The 9,932-nt window shown below is 37.7% G+C and overlaps 1 pseudogene; it reads right to left on the bottom strand.

Annotated features, from left to right (window-relative positions):
• Positions 1-8,386: 8,386 nt before the first annotated feature.
• LOC144229288 (5S ribosomal RNA) lies at positions 8,387-8,500 on the bottom strand (annotated as a pseudogene).
• Between the last annotated feature and the right edge of the window lie 1,432 nt (positions 8,501-9,932).

Genomic DNA, 9,932 nt, shown 5'->3' with positions numbered 1-9,932 from the left:
ACTTCTAGATGCTTCTCCCCTAATTATTAATTTTAACATATCTTATACCTTTTGGAAACTTTCATTAAATCCCTAAAGGACAACAGAACCAATCATATGAACTAAATACTGTTGATTTGCAACCTTTTGACACACTGTCATTATCTAACTAAGTCTGGCATTTCTTTCTTTGCAGTGGTTATATCTAAAAGTTTTGAATACTCATTTTTCCAGTAGAATTAGATAAAATATAAGTAATAGTATAAGTGTAAAGAAAATCAAATTAGGCAGAGTCTGCTAGTGAACCAAAATACAGAGCCCCCAAAACAAATCTTCTAACAGGTTTCAACTCCTTCCTAGCCATTGGAAATCCTTTCAAAAAGATTCATTTTGTTATAACCATAGTTTGGCAGCTTAAAGTTTTCCTCTTCCTAGGTGTTGGAAATCTACATAGGACCCTCTTGCAGAAAACATTTCAGTGAAATTGAATGGACATTAAATTGCATATATGATAACATGAATCTCTACTTCCCTATTGCCATAGCTTTCTAACAAATGGAATATTCCACAGTGGAAAAAAGAAAACTATTTTTCAAGTCTGTTACAGACAAATGTCAGTTATGGTCCAGAAAATCCAATTTAGGATTTGTCTGAGAGGAACATACCTCCCTCTCCTCCTCAGGAAAGGACCCCCTTGGTGTAATTCATGATGCATGACAATGCTGAAGCAGGAGTGCATGTGAATAATGCATGCCTGTGCAAGCCACCACACACTGCAGGAAAACCTCTTAACAGAAAGGGGCCACAAGGTTATCTGGGGACTATTAGGCAGCTCTATTTTTAGCTGAGTAACTCTTCATCCACCTACACTATGAAATTACAGGCTTGATGTTAATTATAGCTATGAAAGTACTACCTGAAAAATTAATTTTTATGCTGTGCAAACAGGTAGATAAACCAGGGAGAAAGTGCTACTGATACAGACAAGGTTTCTCTAGAGTCCAATGAGACCATCTGTGTCTTTTCCTGAGATTTTTCCTTTGGTTACATTTGAGCTGCAACATCCACTAGTGGCAAATGTTCTTATTTCAGAAAGAAACACCAGGGAAGAACAAAGTAAAGCATTTTTTCCTTGTGACTGTCCTTATTAGTATGTATGCTCAAATGCATCAAACTAATGAGGCAGTGTCATTATATGGAACAGCTGTATTGAGTATTCAGGAAGTTTCAGTACATTGGAAGGCTAAAACAAAACAAAAAAAAAGCTATTAGTTAAACACAAGTAGTCATAAAGTAATAATGAAGACAGTCAAGCAATATGTTGACTTCACTAATAACTACTGCATGTGGTGTAAAGGGTGGAATTTTAACATATTCATTTGTTTCCCCAAGCATAAATTACTAAAAAGCTACATTCTAAATAAAGTGCACAGTGTAAAAACTTTTTATTTTACAAAGTGTGATCCTAGCACATTTAAATTCTCCATTTTATTTAGAAACAGGACAGAAAACACATTAACTTCTAATATCATCAATATGATGCTCAACTCATTTATTTAATCTTGAGGTTAAAATAAATGATATCAACATTTTGCACATTTAAGTGAACAGCTGATGAAAAATAATAAAATTTGGAGGAAACAGACAAAATCCTTAATCTTTATCCTCAGAATATGATAGTGGAAAAATTAAACTCCTAGTTAAATCATGCCGTGAGCATTCTAAAATTAAGCAAGAAATGACAATTGTATAATTAGAAACAGAAGACAGGAAAATTTAATCCTTCTTGGCATTGTTGCTTAATGTATTCCATTATTAGCTGGCTTTTTTCCATTATAATAATTCCACAATCCCTTCTGTTTCCTGTAAACACAGGCTATCCATTGTAACATTAGACACAGCTCAATAAAACCCCAACATCAAAACCCTCCAACTTTTTCCTTGATAATGACAGAGTAAGTTGAAGAATATTCCTCCAGAAACTATATCTGTAGCTACTGTGTGAATATCCAAGGAACAAAATAACCCATTTCTGCCCCTTTACGCAATGGAACGCACTGCCTCAAATCCTCTAAACAATGTGCTAATCTTCAGCTTTGTCATGATGTCTTTTGTTCCTAATAGTTAAGCATGGATAGGTCTAGATAAACCTTTGATATTGGTGAGTTTTTTAGGGTACCTCCTCCCAAATTCCTCCTTTCTTCCTCACTTTTTTTTTTTTTAATATTTTTATTTATTTCTAGGAGAGAGAGAGAGACAGCGTGAGCAGGGGAGGGTCAGAGAGAGAGGGAGACACAGAATCTGAAACAGGCTCCAGGCTCTGAGCTGGCAGTCAGCACAGAGCCCGACGCGGGGCTCGAACCCACGAACCGCGAGATCATGACCTAAGCAAAAGTCGGACGCTTAACCGACTAAGCCACCCAGGCGCCCCTCTTCCTCACTTTCTACTTTTGCTCCCTCCCTAGCCTCCTCCAAATCTCCTATACCCTAATATTCTTCCCCGAACGTCAGAGTCTCCTTGTCTGAGCACTAACATCCCACCCTGTTAATTCATGCAATATCTACTGAGCAACCAACTATGTTCTGGATACTAGACACTGCACTAAGTATGCCTTTCCCGTCCCTTCTTTCATGCCTGCATGAAAACAGTCATCTGTTCTGTGTTCTATTCTCTCAGAGTCTATTTCTTTTATTTTGATAAGTTATCCATGTTAAGATATTCATGAGTGGAAACTATGTAATGTGTTACCTTTCAAGTCACATATAGATCTTAAAAGTGATGTGCTGAATTTGAAGTGTCCAAGTTATTAAATTGAAATCTTCTTTCCTAGAATTTCTGGAGTCACAGAGTGTTTCCTATAATACAGGTCCAAACAGAAGATCTAACCGCAATGTAATGGGTCAAAAGAAGAGACATTAGGACTGAAATTGGCTGTCCTATAGAAGGAAGGTAAATACTCTGAGAACTGATATCTGCAGGGAAAAGTAGAACAAAGAAAGATCATTCCAAAAGGTCTGAGGAGAGTACTGTAACTTGCAGCTGTTACTTCTGACTTGCATTTCTGTAAGTAGCCTCCTTATTGGAGCGACTGAGTCCAATCTTGTCCCTTCTTACTCTATTCTTGAGACTACAGTGACATCTGGAGTGATGTTTTGAAATAGTGTTTGTTAATAGTTGCTATATAACAAGTTAGTCCAAAACCAAATCATTTCAATTTTATTATCTCCCCATTTCTGTAGGTCATGAATATGGTTGTGGCTTAGCTTGGACTTCTGGCTTGGAGTCTCCCACAAGACTACAATACTGCTTAGTATTGTAAAGAGTATCAAGTTTAGTATTGTAAACAGTATCAAGAGCTGTAGAAAACCCATGTCTCAGCTGAGGAAGGATCTGCTGGCAAGCTCATTCATGTTCTTGTTGAGGACTCAGTGCCTCTTAGGCAACCAGACTAAAGGGTTCATCTCTACTTTCACCCCATCCTACAGCCATGTTGAGATACTTGCAATCATTCAGTTCCCCGAATGCACCATGATTTTTCTTGGATCAAGAACTTGGCAAATTGTTTCCATTACAGTGGATGTCACTTACAGTAAAGTGTGTGCATTATATAGTACTTAAAGTTTTGTAACTGTAAGAGATTACCAAGAGAATGCATATAAAAAGTTCTCCATTCTTTCTTATCTTGATTCCACTCTGTCACCAGATAACCACTCCACTGTTTGGCATCCCACTGCAGCAAAACTCTTCAAAATGTTATCTGTACTCTTTGTTTTCAAATCCCTCACCATCCTTCTCTTTTGAAAATACTTTAATCAAGTTTCTATCCCTATCATGTTATTCAATCTAGCAGTCCCTTCCCTGTCCTGATAATACCTGACTATCAGGAGTGTTTGACACAGGTGATCGCCCCCATTCTCTTTGCTGTGAGGACTGTATTCATTTGGCCAGGACTACACTCATAGTTTGCCTTCAGCTTCACTTGTTACTCCTTGGATTCCTTTGCACGTTCCTACTTTTTCCCACAACAAGCCCAGTACGTGTTCCCTTTCTAGTTTCTAGATATGTCTTGATATTTTATTCCCATGATAATATTTTCTAGATTCATGATTTTAAATACCACCTATATGCTAATAACGCCCAATCTCTTTCCTGCTCTCCAAACCTATATAGTCAGTATCTTACTACTCAGTTCCACTTGGATATTACATCATGTAGGGTCCAGGTAAGAAACAGAGGACACACTGATTTAGGAAATCTGAGGAGAGTCTATTGACAAAGTGACTATTCACCAAGGTATGGGTGGCGTATAGGGGAACCATGATAGACAGGGCAGTGTCTCTGGGTCAACAGTACCAGAACTGTTAAGACCTGTAAGTCCGAAGTGATGAGGGGAAGGAGCAGTTACTAGCAACTAGAAGGAAAGAATTGTGTAGAAGAGACCACCAGGATAATAGTGGTAACATTTAGTCAGGTAATACAGAGAACTTGAGAAAAATTTCACTATGAGAAGCCAGGATAATAGATTCGTGATTTCATTCTCCTTCCTCCCTCCAGCCTGTGAGCTCTCCATTGGCTAAATACAATCAGAAGCCAAAGGGCAAATGGATCCCACTGATGAAATAAACAAAGATCAATTTCCTGGGGCAGAGAGCAAAATGGAAAAGAATAGAGGAAGGATCTTGCAGAACAAAGGGAAGATATTCTATATCCATGTATAATAGGCATGTCAAAATTAGCATTTCTAAAACTAAATATTATCCCCCAGAAAACTGCTCCATTCTCAGCCAACCTCTCTCACAGGATGGTAACTCCATCTTTTGGTTGTTTGTACCAAAATTTTGGGGGTCATTCTTGACCTCTCTGTTTCTCAAAAACTCACAAGCTATTCTGTCAGGAAATTCTACTATCTCTACATTTGAAATATATCCAAAATGCTACCACATCCCAGAACCTTTGTAAAACCATTACCTCTTGACTGAAATTCTACAACAATACAAAAAATGTAATATTGTATAAATATTTTGATGATCAATTTTTATGAAACATCTCTAAAGATTCATGTACATATGTATATGAATGTGTTCCCTAGTAAAAAATTATATATAATTCTGCTTTTTGAATGACATTGCTGTCCAATACGTTACCAATCTTATTTTTCTTAACAAATACATAGTTAATACAACTGAGAGATTAGGAACTGCCCTCAATTATATACTTAGAGTTTTACACAAAGATTTGAAGAGGTCCAGAAAAATTACATGTCTACCCCAGCAAGTTTGTAATGATAAATGAGGAATGGGAGACAGATTACTAAAAATAAATTTAAATAATCCTCCTTAGTAAACCATGCTAAGCATGCCTGCTTGAGTCAGTTTTGGCAAAGAAATTCTGACTATGACAGTAAAAATGTGTGGATATATTTTGAAACTGTTCCAGGCCCAGAAAATGCCAGGATAATTAGCAAGTTTACAAACTGAGCTCTGCTACCTTTTCTAAAGCAAACATCACAAACTTACAACTCTTTTTCACCTTTCTGATCATCTATTTTTGGAAAACAAATTGCTCTAGTTCTTTCAACAGAAATGTGAATGAAATAATCAGGTAATTTCTTCATAAGAAACAGTTATTACTTCAATGGCACATTTAATTGGAGTTTAAAATAAAAGTAAAAGTAATATTATTCAGAAAAATAATCAATGGTCTGGGTACATTTAGTGTGTCACATTAAATGTACACTTAGCAGCTCTCTGTATGTTTATTAAGCTTTAAAGTTATATTAAAACTGAAACAGGTCAAGAAAGGAAATGGCCTTTAAAAGTTACCTACCAATCAATACCCATTATTTGTTTTTTTTTTTTTTATGTTTATTTATTTTTGAAAGAGAGACAGAGTGCAAGTGGAGGAGTTGCAGAGGAGGGCACAGAATTCAAAGCAGGCTCCAGGCTCTGAGCTGTCAGAACAGAGCCTGACTGGGGGCTGGAACTCAGAATCCACGAGATCATGACCTAAGCTAAGTTGGATGCTTCACCTACTGAGACACTCAGGCGCCCCGACCCCCATTAGGTTTTAAAACAAAATAAAAGTATTCTATCCTAAAAGGTGCAGGGTTGTTTCAGCTTACATCTTCACCATAATACATCAATTATGGTCATACATTCATTAAGAATGTTCTGCTGGCTCATGATCTTGCAGCTCATGAGCTCTAGCCCTACATTGGGCTCTGGAAAGTCAGTGAGGAGCCTGCTTGAAATTCTCTCTCCCTCTATCTGCCCCTCACCCACTTACATAAGGTCGAGTGCACAAGTGCACTTGTGCACACACATGCTTTCTCTCTCTCTCTCTTTCAAAATAAATAAATAAAACTTAAAAAAAAAGAATTATCTGCTGGATCCTTTACTCTTCTAAATTACATTTTCTATTTATAATGTATTCAATTTAATTTAAACGAAATGTATAAAATACAATGAAATGCATGTTAAATCTCATGTATGGTCTTTGGGCTGAATCGTAATAAGATTACTGCTCCCTCCCTAGGCTGTGTAGAAATTTAGTCAAGTAATCAAATATGTTATTTATATTACATATGTACTTATTATTATAAAATTAGTAAGAAGAATTGCTGAATTTTATTGACTGCTTGTTATCTCTCAGCCATAAACACAAACCTTTGTTTTTTTAATTTCTTAATATTCTTTTTAAATTTATTTCTGACAGAGAGAGAGAGAGAGAGAGAGAGACAGTGTGAGCAGTGGAGGGTCAGAGAGAGAGGGAGACACAGAATCCGAAACAGTCTCCAGGCTCTGAGCTAGCTGTCAGCCCAGAGCCCGACACAGGGCTCGAACCCACAAATCGCGAGATCATGGCCTGAGCCAAAGTCCGACGCTCAACTGACTGAGCCACCCAGGCGCCCCAATCACCAGCCAGTTTAAGCTTATGAATTCACGTAATAGTCATAAGAACCTGTGGAATATTAATACCCTGACTTATCCCAAAAAGACTTTTAACTGGAGTTACCTACCAATAGGATACTTGAGAATAATGTTCATGTTCATAAGCACACAGTTAGAATGATGGTTTATTAATTATGAGGGTTTCTAGTAGCCTCCTCCTACAAAGGTGTGACTTGTGCAAGAGGTAGATGCTAAATGAGTGACAGAATGATGAAATGTCCACATTTTAACGAGTGAGCTACTACTGACAGATGCTCTGAAAAGAGAACAAGTTCAGAAGACTACAGTGTTCTCAGTCTCCTCAGGGAGTGACGCCTCCACCCAGAATTCTAATTTCAGTTTCCGTTACTAAGGAAGAGGAGCAAAACCTGACAGCACAGGCCGTGGAGGAGAATGAAGAAGAAACGGGACTGTGAATTCTTAATTAACGGGTTGTTCAGGGAGCCAGTGCAAGCTTTACAAAGCTGCAATGGAAGATTGCATTTAGAATGGATACAGAAGCCACTCACTGCTATCACTAGCTTCAGGAGGCAAAAAGGCAGTTTTGAAAGTCCTAGCCAGTGGTGAGAAGGGAAATTATTTCCTCTGGAAACCCTGAATCTGTTTCTCTGAAAGCACTTTCACACTGTTAAATGACATGGCTAATGGTATGGCTCAGAGGTTTTAAAACTCAGTTTCTGAAACTAATTCAAAATATGCACTCAAGAAATGAAAGGGAAGAAACAATCAGAAGAAAAACCACTAAAGACGTTAATAATTTCAACTAATGTTAAATTCCCAGAGGAATCAGGGAACTTCCTAAATATTTTGGGAAAAGTGAAAGTAACATTTAAAAAAAAATCTCCTTTTTTTAAGTAAAATTATTGAACTTAATAGCAATGGAAATGTTCATTTAATTATGCATCGAGGGGCATGTATTGAAAATTTACAAAGTGCCAGGCACTGTGCTAGGCACAAGAACTATTGAGAAGGAAGGCACATCCCTGAAGTTAAAGAAATCATAGTCTGCTTGGAGTAAATACGAAAATTTCCTATGGTAAACCATGGACACCAAATAGCTTTAAAAGTGTGATTTAAGGAGGTAATCAGTAGTTTCAGTTGACACAGTTAAGACTCCCTCAAGATGTACACAAACTGGAAGAAGCATTTACAAGGACAGGAAAATTGAATTTTTTAAAAAATATATACCAATCCATATTTTCCCAATAATATTGTTCACAAATGTATAAACATTACTTGAGACTTGTTTATAATGACAATTGTCCTCAAAGTTTTGATGGCTTGTCAGGTATTTAGAGGGATTAGTCTTGGTTAGTATAACTCTAGTATATTAATGTTTGCTGGGCACCTTCACCTGATCATAATCATGCTAGGGGCCAGAGAAACAAAGTGGGAAGACATGTCACTTGTCCCCGAGGAGCTCAACAATGGGAGAGAGAGGCTAGTAAGCAATTATAATACACAGTACCATAACTTTCAGTCTCCCATCCAAGTACTAACCAGGCCCGACCCTGCTTAGCTTCCGAGATCAGACGAGATCGGGCGCGTTCAGGGTGGTATGGCCGTAGACAGTACCATAACTTTCAGGATAGACATACATGAAAACTACTGGGAAAGCCAAAATAAAGGACTCTACAACCATGAGAGTAAATAATTAAGAGACTCTTCATAGCTCAACATCAAAATCCCTTGCTGATAATCAGAGTCGTCCAAGAGAGGAATGAGCAATCTTACTACAGAGGGGTTCATCAGAGATCAAGAAATGTTAAAGCAGAGAGACCAGTTACCAACACATGGTAGAAACTTCCAAGAGATGACACTAGGTAATAATCTCGACTTTCCAATTGGATCCAATCCAGAATTGCCAACTCTGGATAAATCCTTCCAAGGTATACTTACATAGCTTTATGAAAAGTGGGCTCTATTGTCTCCTCCTTGAAGGTTCCTCAGTGCAGACTTGCCCACAAAAGTTTTGAAGCTCTGCAGGTTGGAAAGCTCTCTTCCAGGACAGGTGGGCCCTACAAGACATCTGGGCCCCACACCAGTAGATAGCCAGGTACTCCACAGCAGTGATCAATGTGACTTTCTCTTTGTAACATGACTGTCCTAAAGACCAGAATTGTCAGCATCCTCATAAACTGTATGTACCTCCCCAGCACTGCGTTTTTGAGGTGTCTTATACTTAGTACTCACTCTCCAATACAGCCTCTGACCCCTGCCACTGTCGTAAAATCTCCTCATTTTTCCTCTTCTCTCTACCATGGTTTTTCTTAAGTCACAACCCAAACTCTTCATTCTTTAGAAATTTATCTCAATTTATCACATTGATTCATGGTCTTCCATAGCAAACACTGACCACTGAGATCTTAAATCCTGAAAATGTGGTTAGAAAAAAAAAGTTTCCTCAAAAGCAAAAGTAGAAGAAGGAAATCTTTCTCCAAGTTTATTTACCTCTAATAATAATAAAACTTAACATATATTGAGTTCTCCCTGGGTGACTAATACCCATCTGTATACTTTATAGGAATAACTTAACTTAATCCTCACAACTGAGTACAGTCACATATTGCTAATATCACCATGTGACATAGGAAAGTGACGTGAGTAACTTGCCCCACATTCCTCACTTCTTAAACAACAGAGCTGGGGTTTGAACGCAGGCATTATGAGTTCAAAGATGAGGTACTGAACCCCTATTCTACTCTTCTCTTCCTCTCTAGTATATGACAGTTTTTACTGTTATGACTCCTACTAGCACACAAACAAGGTGACTGATCTGTTAACTACTTCTGCTTACAGGAAACAAGGCAGAGAAGATGGGGGAGGGGAGGGCTAGTTGCTAGATTAACAATTATAACCCCAGAGATAATGTACTAGAACTGGTCTAGGCATGGCCTATTGAAGAAAGGATAAAAACCACATGAAATAGATCCACTCTGATGCTAAAATTTAACATAACTAAGCAAAAAAAAAAAAATACTATAACTCAAGAGAGACTGATA

This window comes from Crocuta crocuta, unplaced genomic scaffold, assembly GCF_008692635.1.
Source record: "Crocuta crocuta isolate KB4526 unplaced genomic scaffold, BGI_CrCroc_1.0 scaffold163, whole genome shotgun sequence".
NCBI classification, from domain to species: Eukaryota; Metazoa; Chordata; class Mammalia; order Carnivora; family Hyaenidae; genus Crocuta; species Crocuta crocuta.
This window is presented reverse-complemented; position numbering and strand designations above follow the sequence as displayed.